We start from the raw sequence: 19,368 nt of genomic DNA, 5'->3' as shown, positions 1-19,368 counted from the left end.
GCCCTGATGCCCAGAAGATGACATGACCTGCAGAAAATTCTCATTAATGTCTAAAAGTGACTTGTTCCAAAAAACAAACCAAAAAAATCCTTGTTTTTGAAGCTTATTGTGTAGACAAAGGGATAGTGTCTTTGATGTGCAAAGAAGATATTCAAACAAATAATAAACACTCCCAGTGCAATAGAAAAATAGGCAAATTATTTGTACGGGGCCTCAGAGAAGAAAATACAAGTAACTCTGAAATGTGGCAAGTGCCAACCTCACATATAGTAAGAGAAACATACATTAACACCACATCGAGAGAACATTGTTCAGTCACTGGATTGGCTAAGTTTGGAAAGTCTGGCCACTTACCATGTGGGTACAGGTGCGAGGAGACAAACATTGTCCCATGTTGCTGGTAGAAATGTACATTGCTATAAACCCTATTTAACAATATTTTACATGCTTGGACCTGTTGACGCAGCAAATACACAGCCAGGAACTTCTACGTTTACACTCAAGTAGAGGTGATGGATGGGCAAAGAAAACTATTGAGATTAGAAATAAACAAATGGGAGAACCTAGGTGGCTCAGTGGGTTAAGCCTCTCCTTTCGGCTCAGGTCATGATCTCAGGGTCCTGGGATAGAGCTCCGCGTCGGGCTCTCCGCTCAGCGGAGGGCCTGCTTACTCCTCTCTCTGCCTGCGTACTTGTGATCTCTCTCTCTCTCTCTGTCAAATAAGTAAATAAAATCTTAAAAAAGAAAAAAAAGAAATAGGTGCCTCGTTAGCGCAGTAGGTAGCGTGTCAGTCTCATAAAAAAAAAAAAGAAATAAACAAATGTTCAGTGATCGGAGACTGGTTAAGTAATCCGCAGCTCACACAGATAATAGGATGCTATACAGCCATTAATAAAAATGAAGAAGCTTTCTATGAACGGATGGGAAATTACTTCCAAGATAAAGTAAGCAAGGCGGGAAAAGCAGGATGCAGAGAGGCACACACTTTGAAGAGCGGTGTCCTTTTGTCTAAAGAGGGTGGAAAATGTCTTTGTGTATATGCACAGGATAGTTCTGAAAGGATATAAGAAATGGGTTCCAGTTGTTGCCAAAGCTGGAAGAGTGTATAGTTATAGAATAAGGAGAGAAGGAAACCCTCTTTCATGCCGTGTCTTGAATGTTGTACCACAAATACGAATTACATAAAAGCAGTTTTGTTAAAGCCGCTATTGTGATACTTATTGTACTCTGTAACACCATCTGTTTCCATGTCTGTCTGATCTCACCCCACATCCACCACTCCCAACACACACGCACACATCTTGTGAGGGGAAAAGGGATAGTCAGTTCTGACTCATTCCTGTACTCCATGGAGCCCAGCATCACACCCAGCACAAAGCGAGAGCTCAGAAAATTTGAATACCTGTTCATAATGACTACCTTCTTCTTCTTCAAGAAGACCCCAGTTGGTCTAGCCTCGTAGTAGTCTTGCTTTTGTGTAGACCACTCCCACATTGAATAGGGATGACCTGTGGAATCAACAGGCTACTTCACCTTGCTCTCCTGGATCACTCTTTCTTAGGGGAGAGCTGCCCCCATGTTGGGAGCACACTCAGGCAAGCCTTACCGAGAGGTTCACTTGTTGGGGAATGGGCACCTCTTGTCCTGGGAGTGAGGCATCTTGGAAATGGATCCTCAGCCTCAGTCAGTCTCTCACATGATTCCAGGCGGCTCTCGACTGCAGCCTCATGAAAAATCTCAAGTCAAACCACTGAGCTAAGCTGCCTCCCAATTCCTGATCCACAGAAACTGTGTAAGATAATAACCCTTTGTAATGTTTTAAGCTGCTAAATTTTGGGTAGTTTGTTACACAACGATATATACCTAATGCAATCAATAAGTCTTTAATAAGCATTTACTGAGTTTCAGTTCTGTGGGGCAGTGGAAGGGAAAAAGGCATGCTTCTGCCTTCAGGGAAACAGGCCATGTGCACATTCATTCCTTCAGCTGTCATTTATTCTTTTTTTAAAAGATTTTATTTATTTATTTGACAGAGAGAGATCGCAAGTAGGCAGAGAGAGAGGAGGAAGCAGGCTCCCTGCTGAGCAGAGAGCCCGATGTGGGGCTCAATCCCAGAACCCTGAGATGAACCATGACCTGAGTTGAAGGCAGAGGCCTTAACCCACTGAGCCACCCAGGTGCCCCAATTTATTCTTATTTTTTAAAAGATTTTATTTTTTACCCAACTCAAACTCACAACCCCAAGACCAGGAGTCACACACTCCATTGACTGAGCCAGCCAGATGCCCTTCAGCTAACATTTATTGAGCACTTACTATATTCCTGGTCCTATCTTGAATGCTGACTCATAGAATGCTGGCAATCAAAATACACTGTAGGACAAGAGGAAACTTTCTAGAGTGATGAAATGTTTTCTTATGGAGTTGAAGTTATGTTGATGCATATGCATTTGTAACTACTCAGCAAATGTACACTCAAGCTATGTATTTTGTTCAATGTAAATTTTACATTAAAAAAATACTGTAAAGAGTAGTACCTGGGTGGCTCAGTCGGTTAAATGTCGGACTCTTGATTTCTACTCAGGTCATGATCTCGGGTTCCTGAGTTGAGACTTCTGTGGGGGTCCTCCCTAGCCATGGAGGCTGCTTGAGACTCTCTCACCCTCTGCACCCCCTGCCCCTCCCCCCTTCTAAAAAATGCTGTAAAAAACATTGAACTCTAGTTAATAATATGTGGGCTGAAGTAATTAACTTTGAAATACATTTTAAAAAGATGCATTGATGACGGGCCTCTGGGTGGCTCAGTGGGTTAAGCAGTTCAGAATCTGCCCTCCACTCAGATCGTGATCTCAGGGTTCTGGGATGGAGCCCCCCACCAACCGCACTGGGTGCTCTGTGGGGAATCTGCTATCCCTCTGCCCGCCCTCCCACCCCCTGCTTGTGCGCTCATTCTCTCTCAAATAAATAAAACCTATTAAAAAAAGATGAATTGATGGATAGCTGGATGGACAGACAGACATGTGATGAAGCAAGCAGAATGTTAACAATAGAATGTAAATGGTAAGTACTATAAAGCTCTTGTTGTAAATCTTTCAATTTTGCTGTATGTTTGGAAATTTTCATAACAAAATGTTTAAGGAAAAGACCTTCAATAACCACATACATCAGCCCTCTCGTTTATTATTACTATTTTAATTACACAAATAAATACGGTCGAGTTTAAAAATGAAAAAAAAAAAAACAAACCAAAACCAAAAACCTGAGAAACAGTCACCATCTCTTCCCCCTGATTCCAATGTTCCTATCTTCCTCAGGGACAACTTCTGTTCTTGTGGGCTGTAGAGTTTCCACACCTTTCCCTTTAGGTTTACATACAGATATAGGTAAATACAAAACCATGTTCCTTTTTAAGTGTACTTGCATAGTACTCTGCAAGTATGTCTTGGAGATCTCTCCATGTCAATTCGTGCACACTGCCTCAGATTGTAGGATGTGCCTTGTTCAAGGTGCAAAGCTCAGAGAGGTCTGCAGAGAGGAGGTTTGCAGAGAGCAAATCAGAATTGCCGGGACTGGAACCCATTCTCCTGGTTCTGGAGCCCGGGCTCACTTCCGCGGGGGCGTGGCCGCCGCCTTGTGGGGGCGGGGCCGGGACCTTGGCCTTATTTCGCGGAATGCTGGCGGGTGGCAGGTCTGGCTTAGCACCCTCACCCGCCGAAGGGACCTGCATGAGCTTGTGCGCACCCAGACCCAGGAGGAAGTCCGATGAGTGCTTCCTCTTTTCTTGCCCTCCGGGGACGCTGGGGGAAGGCAGGGGGTTGTGAAACTGAACTGTCCCCCAACTCCCCTGTGGGGGGCGGGGTATGGGGAAACCCGTCAGCTGGAGGAGGCACGCAGCTGGGGTCAGAAAAACAACTTCTTGGGCTCCCCTCAAAACCCCCATTCCCGCCCAGTCCCGCCAGACCCCTGAGTAGGAGGTCAGCTGACTCTAGAATGGTACCTGGTGTAGGTAAGCTTCTGAGACACACCCATAGTCTTCCCGGTCACCTACAGGAGAAAGCCCCGGCTCCTTATCAGCTTCTGCAGCCATTTCCAGCCTGATTTTCCACCTGTCTGCGCCCAGGGGATTCAGGCACCAACAACACAGTAGTGTTTGTGGTTCATCAGCCAAGTCAAGCTGTTTTTCCCTCCAGTCTTTGTCAGGCTGTCTCTTCTGTCTGAAATACCCTTTGCCATGCTCTTCTGTTAGCATCCTTTAAATGTCGACCTATCGCCTCTTTCAAGAAGTCCTCCTTGATGCACCCCAGGGCACCCCATGCCCTCCTACTTAGCCCTACAAAACAATGGGCCTCTCAGTACTTCCCCCAGCATTTTCCACTCTGTATTTGAGTTGTCGGTTTAAGTTTGTCTCCCTGATTTGATTGGATGTTGCTTGAAGGCATCTTGTTCATCTTTTTGTGCTTCCAGCCCCTGGCAGACATGCAAGTAATAAGCCCTTTATAAATATTAACAGAATTAACCAAAGAATAAAGGGTTTGGATCTCAGTGCGATCCTTGACTGGCTGTTTGCAAACCTTAAACTTCAGTTTCTTCATCTGCAAAATGGGCCGATGAATAGTACCTGCATGGAGCTTGCAAATAAGCAGAAAAGACAGACAATAAACAGATTAACTTATTATAAATGTGTATTATAGTGCCTGGTAGTGACAAGTTCTCTGACAAAAACTGAGGCAGGGTGGGGGAAGGAGCTAGAGGTGATGGAGAATGTAGGAACTTGAGGAAGGGGCATCAGTGACCTGTTGGGGTGGTTGTGAGTTTCTTAGGAGCTGGTCTTCTCAGATTTTCATTTACCTCTCTTGGAAAATGAGGGCAGCAGTGACCTGCCTGGGAGAATATTGCTGTCAAATGAACACTGACTACTTTTGTAAATAAAAGGGGAAATATCTGAGCCCTGAAGTAATGACTGTGGCTCTCTTCCCCATCCCCCATCTTGTTTTGAATATAGAACAATCAACAGTGGTCCCAAAGAATTTGAAATATGAAATGCAAATGCCCTCTGAGATAGGAAAATATATTTTTGAAAGAGCCATCATCTGACTCACCATAAAGTGAAGCCAGTGTTGTTCCCCAGTTCATGCCCTCCCTCCAGGACTGAGCCCTGAGATGTGTCCCCTAGTCCGAATATTTCTCCCTGCTCCTCAGGCTCCAGGGCACTCTTACTGAGTTTGTGTACTCCTTACAAGCATGGGCTTTGAAGGTACACCGGAGACTCACAGAACTCAGTTTGAATCCCAGCCCTGTCGTTTGCTGGCTGTGTGACCTTGGGCAGGTGTCTTTACCTCTCTGAGCTACCCACTACCCACTTGTAATCATTCCTATCTCAAAGAGATTTAAATCAGGTGAAACAAGTGAGGGCACAATAATAAGAGCTTTTAATGTGATGATTTAATGACCTGGTGAAATAGGTACTCTTATCATTCCACTTTGCAGATGAGAAAACGAAATCATAGCTAGTGAAAGGTAGTTAGTCCAGCTTCAGTGCCTTTGCGTCCATCGTTCCTCCATCCCTGACCCATGGTCAAGTACACACCAAAAACTATTCTTGACTTTTTCATCCTCTAAAAATCCTACCCAGCTCTATCTCTCTATCGATTCTATCTCTGTCTCTGATTTAAGTATTTTTTTTTTTAAGTAATCTCTACACCCAATGTGGTACTCAAACTCACAACCCCAAGAACAAGTGTCACATGCTGGTAGACTGAGCCAGCCAGGCACCCCCAAGTCTCTGATTGTTAAATTGACTTTTAGTTTTTGAGCAGTTAATATATTTAAGTGTTTCACAATTCTAGAGTACAAAGAGTATACTAGGACCAGTAAGTCTCCTTCCCTGCTCTGTCACCCAGACCATCAACATTTGTTATTATCTTTTTAATTTTAGCCATTCTAATGTGTGCAGTGACATCTCTTTGTATTTCCCTAATGACTAATGATAATAAGCATCTTTTCATGTGCTTGTTAGATATTTGTATAATTTTTTTTAGAAATATCTATTCAGATCTTTTGTCCATTTTTCAATTATGTTGTCTTTTTATTGTTGAGTTGTAAGGGTATACATATTTGAGCAACCAGTCCCATAGGAGATCCGTATTTACCCCCATTCTATGCATTATCTTTTCATTTTCTTGATTGTCCCATTTGCTGCACAAGTTTTTGGTTTTGATGAAGTCCAATTTATCAATTTTTGTTGTTTTTACCTGTGTCATATTTAAGAAGGCTTTGCTTAATCCAAGGTCATGAAGATTTTTATAGTTTTAGCTCAGACATTTATCTATGATCCATTTTGACTTATTTGGTGTGAGGTAGGGATCCAATTTAATGATTTTGCATGAGGTATCTAGCTTTTCTAGCACTATTCCTAGAAAAGACTATTCTTTCCTCCATTGAATTGTCTTGGCACCCTTGTTGGAAATCAGTTGGCCATAATGTGAGGGTTTACTTCTGGACTCTCAATTCTGTTCCATTGTTATATATTTCTATCTTTATAAAGTACCACACTGTCTTGATTACTGTAACTATGTACTAAGTTTTGGAATTGGGAATTTTGAGTCCTCCAACTTTGTTTTACTTTTTCAAGATTGCTTGGTTGTTCTAGATTCCTTGCATTTCCCTATAAATTTTAGGATAAGCTTGTCTATTTTTTCAATATATGGAATTATGTTGATCAATTTAAAGACTATCATCACCTTCACAATATTAAGTCCTCCGATCTATAAGCAAATATCTTCTCCATGAGATATCTTTCTCATTCTATAAGATGACTTTGTTTAGGTCCTCTTCAGTTTCTTTCAAGGGTGATTTTTTAGTTTTTGAATTATCTTGTACTACTTTTCTTAAAATTATTCCCAAGGATTTTATTCATTTTAGTGATGTTGTAAATGAAATTGTTTTCTTAACCTTATTTTCAGATTGTTCATTGCTAGTGTATAGAAATATGACTAGTTTTGGGGCACCTGAGTGGCTCACTCAGTTGAGCATCTGACTCTTGATTTCAGATCAAGATCAAGGGTTTTGAGATCTCAGGGTCATGAGATCAAACCCTATGTTGGGCTCTGGGCTGGGCATGGAGCCTGGTTAGAATTATCTCTCTCTATCCCTTTGCCCCTCCCTCCCATTAATTAATTAATTAATTAAATTTTTAAGATGCGATTTGTTTTTATACATCCTTATTCTCCTTGACAACAGCAATAACCATTATTGTTATAGGTTATTTCCAACCCTTTCCTAGTAAAAGTGGTGCTGTATTGACTTCCCTTGTACATACCCATGAAGTTTCAAGTATTCTGATCTTTTCTCTCTCTGAGCTCTTATAACTGTCAGTTGCCACCACCTTGGCCCATGCCATCATTATATTACCCTTGGACGACTGCCTCAACCTGCTCATTGGGTTCTCTGCTTTCCTCATTCATGCCTTTCCAGTCCACTCTCCACCCAGCAACCAGACAGATCTTGTTAAAACACAAGCCAGTGTGGTTTACTCCTCTGCTCAAAACCCTCCAATGGTTCCCATCTTGTGTCAGTTAAAGTTTCATACCAACACCAAGACTTCTTGGCCTCATAATCTGACTTCACTACCTTTCCAACATCATCTCCATCACTCTCCTCTGCACCCACACTGATCCAGCTACATGGCCTCCTTTATTCCTTAAACACACCCAAGTGCAGTTGCACCTCAGGACCTTTGCCATTACTGTTCCTTCTGTTTGGAACACACTTCCCTCAGATTATCACATGACTTATTCCCCCAGTTCACCAGGTCTCAGCTACATGCTACTTCCTCAGTGAGGTCCTCCCTGACCACTCTGTCTCAAGTCACCTTCAACCCTCTTGCCGTGATTTATTTTTCTTGTAATCCTATTACCCTTGTACATAAGATGTTAATTGATCTTCACAAAGGTTCACTGAGATAAATACTATTGTTTTTTCCACCTCATAGCTGGGAAAACTGAGGCTCAGAGGGGTGATCTGATTTGTTCAAGATCATTCCATTGATAAATGGCAGTGCCAGGGTTTGAACTCTAGTTTGATCCCAAAGAGGCAGCATTTAGCACTACTTCTTGTGGTCAGCTATATTCCCCATGACAATGAATGAATGAACTGATAAAATATTTGCCACCCCAAGTACTAGTAAGGCAGCGTTTTAGGATAAATTTATAATTGTATAAATGTTCTTTGATGCTAATATGAATTAGATGGGAAATTTTTTTTAATTAAAAAGAACAACAAGGGGCACCTGGGTGGCTCAGTGGGTTAAGCCTCTGTCTTCAGCTCAAGTCGTGATCCTGGGGTCCTGGGATCAAGACCCGCATTGGGCTCTCAGCTCAGCTGGGAGCCTGCTTCCCTTCCTCTCTCTCTGCCTGCCTCTCTGCCTACTTGTGATCTCTGTCTGTCAAATAAGTAAATAAAATCTTAAAAAAGAAAGTTAGAATGGCCTTTAAAAAATAAATAAATAATCGGGGCGCCTGGGTGGCTCAGTGGGTTGAGCCGCTGCCTTCGGCTCAGGTCATGATCTCGGGGTCCTGGGATCGAGTCCCGCATCGGGCTCTCTGCTCAGCGGGGAGCCTGCTTCCTCCTCTCTCTCTCTGCCTGCCTCTCTGCCTACTTGTGATTTCTCTCTGTCAAATAAATAGGTGGAATCTTTAAAAAAAAAAATAAATAAATAAATAAATAAATAAATAATAAAAAGAAAAAATAAAAAGAACGACAATACCAAATTGGCAAGGATGTGGAGAAACTGTAAACCATATTGCTAGTTGGGATACAAAATGGTATAATCGCTTTGAAAAACAATTTAGCTGGGTATTATCAGGTTAAAAAATACACTCACTTGACCCAGCAAATCCAGCCCTAAGTATTTCCTCAAGAGAAATGAAAACATGTCCACACGAAGGTTTGTGCATAAATGTTCATAGCAGCTTTGTTCATATAACCAAACCTGAAAACAGCCCAAATGTCCATCAATAAGGAAATGGATAAACAAATTGTGGTATGTCTACACTGTGGAGTACTACTCAGCAGTGAAAAGGAACAAAATACTGTAACACGTAACAACATGGAAAATCTCAAAAGCAATATGTAAGTAAAGGAAGACAGACATAAAAGAAACATACAGTATGATTGTATTTATTTGAAATACTAGAAAATACAAAACTAATTTATAATAGACAAAAAGCCAAAAACAGTGGTTACCTAAGGCAATGGAGGGGGGAGAAGCTGACTGCAATAGGGTACAATGGAACTCTTTGGAGTGATAGAAATGTTCTATATCTTTTTTTGTTGTGTTGTTGTTTGTTTATTTATTTGACAGAAGCGGGGGGAACACAAGCAGGGGGAGTGGGAGAAGGAGAAGCAGGCTTCCTGCTGAGCAGGGAGCCTGATATAGACCTCGATCATTACCTGATCAAGGGATCATTACCTGAGCCAAAGGCAGAAGCTTAATGACTGATCCCCCCTGGTGCCTAGAAGTGTTCTATATTTTGATTAGAGTGGGGTTACATGGGTGTATACCTTTACCAAACTCAACAAGCTGAATATTTTAATGGTGCATTTTATGTATGAAACAATGCCCCTAAAGTTGATAGGAGCTTTGGAAACACACGCATAGATTTTTACTGCAGCATTATTTCAATAGCAAAAAAAAAGTTGGGGGGGGGGGAGGTGGAATTGACTGTTAACAGGACAATGTTCCAGCTGTCTGGTCCTTTGCCATCGGAATGACGAACTTGTGAAAGATGGTGTAGCTGATGCTAATGATGACTGTCTCGTGTCCCCGGAACATGTATCTTCTCTTTCTGGTGGCTGGAGCATGCAAGGGGCAGGCCAGAAAAGCTGGAAGATTAATATCCCCCAGGAGCATCCCTCATCCAATGTCTCCCGGGAGTTAGTACATCAATGCCTCAGCTTCCTCGTCTTCCAGGAAGAATAACTATGAAATGGGAATACCTCAGTGTCTCCAGAATTCCTTCTCCAGCAGGAGTGAGTTCCAGGAACCCACAGTTGTAACTTCATTGGCAATGGTCTCTTAATTGGCTTTCTTCCCTGTCCTATCTTATCTACCTCCCCCCCACCAGGGTTTTCTACATCATCCAAATAACCTACTTTCACTTGAATCCATGTCTAGGGTCTGCTTCTGGGGAACTCTTAATGGATGATGGGTGCCTGGGTGGCTCGGTTGATTGAGTGTCTGCTTTTGGCTCAGGTCAGGATTCCAGGGTCCTGGGATCCAGCCCTGCATTGGGCTCCCTGCTCAGCAGGGAGTCTGCTTCTCTCCCTCTGCTCCTTCCCTGCTCTTGCTGTCTATTTCTCTCAAATAAATAAATAAAATCTTTAAAAAAAAAAAAAAGACTAATGGATGATACCAAGAGTCAGTCAAGATGTGGGGAAATGAGGGGAGGGAGTTGGGGGGATGGGATAACTGGGTGATGGACATTAAGGTGGACATGTGATGTAATGAGCACTGGATATTATATAAGACTGATTGAATTTAATTAATTTTTTTAAAAGACTTTATTTATTTATTTGACAGAGAGAGATCACAAGTAGGCAGGCAGAGAGAGAGAAGGAAGCAGGCCCCCTGCTGAGCAGAGAGCCTGATGCAGGGCTTGATCCCAGGACCCCAGGATCATGATCTGAGCCAAAGGCAGAGACTTTAACCCACTGAGCCACCCAGGTGCCCCAGAATGAATTTAATTTAAATTTTAAAAGATGTAAGTGTATGTTAGGAGAAGAATTTTGGCAGCAGCCATCTGCAAGCATCAATCGTTCTTGGCAAAGCAAATCTTCACAAAATTCTTACAGAGGTGCACAGGGCACATAGTAGCCTGAAGTTTGTGTCATCTAGTTGTCCATGACTAGGTGGGTGTAAAAATAAACTGTGGAAGATGCAGACAATGACCTTTAGCAACACAGCTAAATATTAATTACAGTGATGGAGTCCAGGGCTGTGACGGTGAAGCACAAAATTGAATAAGTACCATTCAAGTAAATTAAGCATGGAATTAAAATTATTTTTAAAGGGGAACCCAAGTGGCTCAGTCAGTTGAGCATCCAGCCCTTGGTTTCAGATCACGACATGATCTCAGGGTCCTGGGATTGAGCCACACATTGGGATCCACGCTCAGTGTAGAGTCTGCTTGAGACTTACACTCCCTCTCCCTCTGCCCTTTACCCCCTAAAATACATTAAAAATATTTTTAAACTGTATTTTTAAATGAATTTTGTCATTTAGTAGGTGGAGTCCAGGAATGTTGTTCATCATCCTACTATGCCCAGGACAGTCCCGCACAACAAAGAATTATGTAGCCCAAATGTCAATCGTACTGAAGTTAAGAAGCCCTGTGTATCCCTGCACTCTGTACAGTATTGCTGGCTGAATGAATGAGTGAATGAAGAGATGATGGTGGCCTGAAGTGGCTGGTAGCAGTGGGAATGCAGAAACGCTGTGAGATTCTTACACATCTTGGAAGTGTACTTGAAAGACTTCAGTGCGACAATACCTCCCTTTTTCCAGGAGCAGATGTGCTCTGTCCTTGCCTGGTCCTGGGCACATCTCATTCATGTGGGACCTCCAGTTGCCCTCCAGGCGGGCATCCCGTCCCCTCAGTTTTCAAAGTCCTCTGAGGTGCCGGAAAACGGGCCAAGAATGAGCCAGGGCGGTGACTGTGGGTGAGAAACTTTGCACGCCATTTGAATAGCGCGGGGCCTGTATTGGGGAAACCACTGACCACAGAAGGACCCGGAAGGCCTGGGACGCTGTGTGGGGGAGGGGCCTGGCCTCGTAAGAGTGGATTAGAATGGTAGGGAAAAACCGGTCAGATGCTTGGGACGAGAGTGGGAAGATTAGAGTCCTGTGGAGTGGCAAGGACAGGGGTTAGGATTCTTATGGGCCCAGTTGGAACTCTTCAATGAGGGGTTAAAATCCTGGAGGGTAGGGTTGGAATTTTTGGATGGATCGGATTAGAATCCTGAAGGTGGATTAAAATCCTTTGGGAACAACACTGGGATTATCCAGGAGCAGGATCAGAATCCCTGGGGTTTGGGTTATGAATCTGGAGGTCTGGGTCAGAATCCTTTGAGGTGAAGGGTGAAGATCTTTTAGTTGGAGGGATTAGAATCCTTGGGGGCAGCATTAGAAACCTTTGGTTGGGTGAGGCTAAAAAATCCTTCAAATGTGAGATTCAAAATTCTTTGAGGGCAGAATTAGGATTGTGGAAGGAGATGGTGTTGCAGTTCTTGGGAGGACGGGTTTAATCTCTTTGGGGACTGCATTGGGGTTTGGAGAGGCGGGGTTTATAATGAATTAGGGCAGGTGTAAGGATTTTTGGAGGAGGGGGCAGGGTTCTGATCTTTGGGGGAGGGATTAAAATTCTTAGGGGCAGGGTTATTATCCTTCCAGACCGGTTAGAATCCTTAGGGGCAGAGTTAGAAGCCTCGGTTGGGCGGTATTTAAAAAAAAAAAAAAAAAAATCCTTGGAGGCGCCTGGGTGGCTCAGTTGCTTAAGCGTCTGCTTTCAGCTCAGGTCATGGTCCCTGGGTCTTGGCATCCTCTAGGCCCCCAAGGGGATCCCTGCTCAACAGGGAGTCTGCCTCTCCCTCTGCCTCTGCTCCTGCTCTTGTTCTCTCTCGCTCTCGCTCCCTCTCCCGTCGGCGGTGGGATTAGGGTGCTGTGAGATGGGGTGTGGGATTGGAGTCCCAGCAGTAGAGTCTTCAGGGGCGGGGTTAGGATACATGGGGGTGGGGTTAGCATCGCTCAGGGCGCGGCTAAGGAACCCAGATGGCCTGTGGGTGCCACCGCGTCCCTGGTCCTAGCCGGGGCGCACCACAGAGGCCTAGACGCCCGCGGGTGGGGACGCGGGCGGATCCACGCCAGGGCAGCCGGAAAAGCCGCGCGGCTCTCAAGCCCCTCAGAGCACGTCCCTTGCCTTTTCTGGAAAGTCAGCCCGTCCCCCTTCGGGCACGGGCGCCCCGGGACTCCGGGGGCTGCTGAGCTGGGGGGGCGCTCGAGTTGCGAGGATCCGGGCTGCCCGCCGGACGAGGAGCGGGCGCCCAGGTGAGTGGGGCGGCCGCAGCCGCCGAGCGCCGCCCGAGGGTCTTCGCTGCAGGGGGAACACGGGGTGGTGGGCAGGGCCGGCTGGGGCGCGGCGCGAAGGGGCCGTCGGGGTTGCCGGGAGCTGCGGAGGGGCCATGGGATGAGCGGCCGGGGGAGGAGATGGCCCTGGCGCGAACCCGGGAAAGCTCTAGGGAGGGGAGCTCCGGCCACCGAGTTACTTCCATCCAGCCTCCCCTTCTCCGAGCCGTCCAGGTTCCCTTTCTGCAGAAGTAGAAAAAAACAAAACAAAACAAAAAAAAAAACAAAAAAAAACAAAAAACGAGAAGGAAGGGATGGGGCTTCACGGAGACCCGGAGGGGAAGGCCCTTACGGTTCCTGGTGGGGGTGGGTCACGGCGGTTTGGCAGCGGGTTGGAAGCGGTCGTGGGGAAGGGGACAGCTGGCCGTAGGCGTGACGTGAGAACCACACCCGGGCAGGGCTGCAGCTGGGCCGGCTCGCTGCGCTCCCTCCTCCTCCCGCGCTGGGCGCTGATCCCCAGCAGGTCTGGGTCAAACCTCAAAACCTCCGGTACCACAGTGTCTGCCCCGTCACTTTCCACTTCGTCAGACCTTGGGCCAAGTCGCGCTCTCTCTCTCCAAATTCCAGTTTCCTCCTCTGTTGGACGGGCTATTATTCCTTCTCCAAGGCGACAGTGAGCTAGAGTCTCTGGGGGTCATGCAAGGGAAAGGGGGATTCTGGAAGCAACCGGTCGGTTGACCTTGAGCAAGGGATTTGGCCTTCTTGTGCCTCCATTACACCTGCAGGACGGGGTAGGAATAATAACGACGCCCTCACAGGGCCGTTTGGAAGGTTAAATTGTTATTAATGGAAAGCTCGTGGAGCGGGATGTGACAGGTATACATGCTTAATACATGTGAACTATTGTCATAGCTATTAGGGTCCAGCCCAGTGCTTCTCCAGGATACCAGAATCACCTGGAAGGCTTGTTAAAACACAGATTTCTGGGCCCTGACCCCAGAGTTTCTGATCCAATAGGTGCAGCCCAGGACTGAGAATTTACATTCCCAGGTGATGCTGTCGCTGTTGGTCCAGGTCCCATGCTTTGAGAACCATTGCTGTAGCCTTTGGCCAGCACAGAGAAAGGCTTCAATAGATATTGGTTCCTTTCTCTTCGCCACCCTTTTCTCCTCCTCCTCCTCCTTCTTCTCCATCTCCTCCTCCTCCTTCTTTTTTGGCTGGGGGAGGGGGCATAAAAGTAAAGAAAAGTGGAAGGGATAATATACTAAAGATCCCAGGAACCCATCACCCAGAATTAAATGTCGGCATTTTGTTGTTTGCTTCTTGTTTTTTTTTTTAAGATTTTATTTATTTACTTGACAGAGAGAGATCACAAGTAGGCAGAGAGGCAGGCAGAGAAAGAGGAGGAAGCAGGCTCCCCACTGAGCAGAGAGCCTGACATGAGGCTCCATCTCAGGACCCTGGGATCATGACCTGAGCCGAAGGCAGAGGATTTAACCCACTGAGCCACCCAGGCGCCCACTTCTTCTTTTTTTTTTTTTTTAATAAATTTATTAAAAGTGACAGATAAAATTGAAGCCTCTCCACCTTGTCTCTCTCAGTCCTGTTTTTCTCCCTTCCCAAAGGCAACCATTGTCATGAAATAGGGTCCTTTCCAGTCTGTGCCTTTAAGAATTTATTCCACAGATATGGATGCATAAATAATATATATTGTTTTTCTGTGTTTTAAAGATCTCCAAAAATGCTATCCAGCTGTGAGAGTCTTCTGCAATATCATTTTTCTTTTCCTTGCCTTATCATTAAGTTGTCAGGGTCTAGCCAGGATGAGACACAGAGGCATACATAGTTCATTCCTTCTCAGTGGAGTGTCCCAGCAGGTGACCATCCTATCTTACTTCTCATCCCCTGTTGCTGGACATTCGGGTGTGGAACTACAAGTGTGTTTACTACAACAGATTCTGCTGGGATGATCCTGGATGTATTACCTTGGTGGGGGTGGGAGGGTGCAGGTGTTTCTTGGGAAAACCCTAAGAAGCTGGATGGGTCTCCAGAGGGGGCATCTGTGGCCCTCTCTTCTTGTGTAGGAGGAGGACTGAGGCCTGGAAAGATCGCCCAGGGAATCTCGGTCAGAGAGGACAGAATGTCTGGGTCGGCTGAACTCCCAGGGTCACTGTCCCCAGTCTCTAGTTCTCCACTGCAGGAGAGCAAAGATCTTCAACTGCGTGACACTTGGTAGAAGCACAAACAATGGAAGCATGACTCCTTGGGGAAAAAAAAAAGTTTTTTGGATTACAAATATTTTATTTTCGTGTAGTCTTCTTTTTTGTGCACTTTTAATTTAACAATCAATAAACTGCTGGGTATACAATTTTCATCCTACTTCTTTGCTTAGCACTACATTGCAAACATTTACCCATGTCATTAAAATATCCTAGGATTTTTAAAAATTGTCATTTTATTTTTTAAGTTTATTTGTTTATTTAAATAATCTTTGCACCCAATATGGAGTTTGAACTCATGACCCCAAGATCAAAAGCGGCATGCCCCTCCAACTGAGCCAGCCAGGTGCCCCAAAATATCCTTTAATTTTTTCTTTTTTATTTTATTTTTATTTTTTAAAGATTTATTTATTTGAGAAAGAGAGCAAGCAAGCGCAGAGGGGGAGAAGGACAAGCAGGCTCCCCACTGAGCAGGGAGCCAGATGTGGGGTGGGGCTGGATCCCAGGATCCTGGGATCATGACCCCAGCCAAAGGCAGACGTTTAACTGACTGAACCACCCAAGCAGCCCCCTCGGATTTTTTAATGGCCACATATTATTCCACTGCTTGGATGCACTATAATTTGTTTAACCATCCTAGGAAAGCACTTCCATGTAGTTTGCAACATGTAAATTCTTTTGAGTCAAAATTCACATAGCATTATAAACTTAACCATTTTAAAACCAACAATTTTGTGGCATTTGTGCACCCACCACTTCTATATGGTCCCCAAATATTTTCATCTCCCCAAAAGGAAACAGTGAACCCATTAAAACAGTCCCTTCCATTCCTCCCTCCCCACAGCTCTCGGCAACCCCCAGACTGCTTTTGTATCTTTGGATTAATTTATTCTGACTTCTTCCGCATAAGATAACATTTGCAAGGTTCACACAAGTTGTAGCATGTCTCGGTATTTCGGTTCTTTTTATGGCTGAATAATATTTCATTGTGTGTATATACCACAATTTGCTATGCATTCATCTGCAGATGGAAATCTGGGTTGTTTCCACCTTCTGACTGTTGTGAATAGTGCCACTGTGAACACGCGCCTACAGGGATTTGTTTGAGCACCTGTTTTCAATTTCCTGGGTTTATACCTAGGAGTGGAATCGCTGAGTCATATGGTAATTCCATGTTTAACTTTTTGAGGAATTGCCAGATTGTTTTGTACCATTTTACATTCCCATCACCCATGTAGAAGGCTTCCAATTTCTCCACCTCCTTGCCAACACTGGCTGTTTTCCTTTTTTAAAAAATTACTATTATTATAGCCATCCTAGTGGCTGTGAGAAGCATGGATCTTAATCTCACCCAAATCAGGCTGTTCGCTGGGGGCCCTGACCCCTGAGAGTGAGGAGAAAACTGCATTCAAGGGACCAGCGAGGTCTTGCCCTTTAAACTCTTCCTGGAAAGTAAAGGCAAAATGGGCCGGTCTCCTAAACCACTGTCTCACTGGCACATAGTAGGCGCCTGGCACAGAGTGAGGTCTCAGAAACCCTGAATGCTGGCATGTTGAACAGCCTTTCTCCTCCTCTGCCTGAGACATTTCAGCACGTAGATGTATTTTATTGGCCCCACACAGTGATTCTTTTCAATTAGCTGCCAAGTTTTAACATCAAGAGGACTCACACAAATTTGGATTTCTGTCTTTTGAGAAACTAGCGAAGTTGGCAGTGGTGGGACCAGAGACTCCACCTCCCGCACCCCTCTGCTATTCACTCATGGCAGGTGAAACTGGGCAGGGCTGCCCTGTGGACTACCCCTGAGCTGTCGGTCCCTTTCTTGGATCTCTTTCCTCATGTGGGTGTCCCTGTGGGCCCCTACAGCCATCCAAGTTCTTAAGTCCTACCCCCCAATCACAACAAGGCCTCCCCTTTTATAGAAAAGGAATGCAGGTCCAGAGAGGGTAAGTAGCTTTCCTGAAGTCACACAGCATGTTAGCTGTACAAGCTCTCTTAGCCCCCACAGTGGTTTCTCCAGTTTCCTCCACTGCAGGGCTGGGAGTTTTAGTGTACTTCCAGGGGCCTGGGTAATGATGTAGAAGAAACCCTTGCTCGACTGTAAAACGCACCCTTGTTCTTTTCCGATACCTGTGGCCACACATGCCACGCCCTCCCGATGGCACTGCACCATGGCCTGCATTCTTGATCCTGCCCTAAGACACCCACCCAAGCTCTCACCACCACCCTAAAATCTCTTGGCTTCGGAAACTGAGGTGCAGCCCAGCAAATAGGAAACCTCTCCTTGTCTCTGCCAGAGAAACAACCGTAGTTAGAGCACAGGATACCTGAGTCTGAGTGCCCATGTTGCCTCATAGAAGCTGTGCTGCATTCTGCAAAACTCCTCACTCTGAGTCTCAGAAGTCTCCTCGTCTGAAAAATGAGAATAAGAATACTACCTCCCAACTCACTACAAGTCTTTTGATGTCAATATACCAAACAAACAAACGAATTTAAAGCTCGATATTTTCTGTGGTTATCTGTCTTAACTTGAGTTTCCTTAGAAGCAGACCCTAGAAAATGTGCCGTGCGCATTTACTATCTGGTCTCCTTGGGAGGGGATTCCAGAAACTCCTGGAGGCGGGACGTGAGCCAAAAGAGCAGGCAGTCATTCACTGCGGGGGGAGCTCACTTCGGCTGGGAGCCGGGGGAGCCAGTGAGCATGCACGGCAGGTGAGGGACTGAGGGACCTAAGGTATTTATTCACCCGCCCGCTCCTGTCTCACTGGTTGAAGGCTGCTCTTGGGGGATGGTATTTTTCTTGCCAAGCTCATGGGCAGAGCAGGTGCCAATGGCCACAGAGAACTCTCTCAGGCGAAGAAATACAGGTGCTGATAGCAGGATTGCTCTGAAACGGTTAAGGGCAAGGTGGGGGAGTGGTGGCGCACCGCCAGATCCCCGTGCGTCTGTCCGTCCGCACGTCTGTGCGTCAACGCAGGCGCAGACCTAGGGGCAAGGGGTGGCTGGGGAGAGCCTGTTCAGGGAGTAAGCCAAAGGCACCTTAGATTTATCGGTAAGGTTTTCCTTTTTAATAAGGACGATGTACTGTTTAACCAGGTGATGAAAGGTCATTTTAAAAACAAAATACATACCCTCCAAAACAGAAAAGAAACTGAGACTCTGTCAGCTATAAAGAAGCAGCTGTGAAAGGGTCAGCGCGTGCGTTGTTGTGGCTTCGAGGTTTCTATTTGTGGGGGACAGATTTGGGGGTAGCTGACCTTGGAGCATGATGGGAAATGAGAGTTAAAAGTTGGCCCCCTGGGGGCAAACTGTCCCCTGTGTCCTGTCTGAAGGGGGAAACCTCCACATAGTTCCAGTCGAGGAGAGGTTTTGTTCCTCTCCAAGCAGATACCCCTGGCCAGATAAGCCAGCACGGATACCCCTTTTCAGTTTAGACACACGGAAAACCAGGGCACCCAGGAAATTGAAGGAGACTTCTTTCAATTATTCAAGAATTTATTGAGCACCTACTGGCTCCTCGTTTTACACACTGAGGTACAGCAGTGCATAAAACAATCATGCGTCTTACATTCCAAGGATGACAGATGATAAACAGAACCCTAGGTCATGCATTAGTGTGTTAGTCCAGGTCCTTTGAGAAGCAGACTGTCATCTCAGAGAGATTAAATATGGAAGAAATGTATTAGCGGGAATGCGTGTGGAGCAAGTAGGAGAGGCTAGGTGAGTGAGCGGATGGCAATGTATGTTGGATTCCAAATGAAGAAGAAAGGGAAGGTGAGACGGAGGGCAGCAAAGAAGAAGGAAAGAAGAGGTGGAAATACCTTAGACTCCAGTGTAGTTCCAAGGAAAGCTTGGCAAGGCTGTTGGGGAGCCCTTAGCCAAAGCCTCCTGTCAGAGGTCCCCTTGGCATGGCCTGCCTCAGCATCCCTGCCATACTCCTTCACTGGCTGGAAACAGCCCATGGCTATAGTGATGGTGGACAGCAGCTGGAGCCATTGGTCAGTTCCACTGTCTGCAGTCAGAAATCTGT

The 19,368-nt window shown here is 45.5% G+C and overlaps 1 protein-coding gene across 4 annotated transcripts in view; it reads left to right on the top strand.

The window, feature by feature from the left end:
- The first annotated feature begins 12,815 nt into the window (after nt 1–12,815).
- Nucleotides 12,816–19,368, top strand: part of HCK (HCK proto-oncogene, Src family tyrosine kinase) — a 41,859-nt gene continuing 35,306 nt past the window's right edge. For 2 of the 4 annotated variants that reach the window (XM_059133596.1, XM_059133595.1), the window contains exon 1: nt 12,816–13,101. The gene's annotated coding sequence lies outside the window, so the exon portion shown is untranslated. The remainder of the gene's footprint in view (nt 13,102–19,368) is intronic. The other 2 variants (XM_059133592.1, XM_059133591.1) reach the window with 1 other exon arrangement.

Source organism: Mustela lutreola, chromosome 9 (genome assembly GCF_030435805.1).
Source record: "Mustela lutreola isolate mMusLut2 chromosome 9, mMusLut2.pri, whole genome shotgun sequence".
Lineage (NCBI taxonomy): Eukaryota > Metazoa > Chordata > Mammalia > Carnivora > Mustelidae > Mustela > Mustela lutreola.
This window is presented reverse-complemented; position numbering and strand designations above follow the sequence as displayed.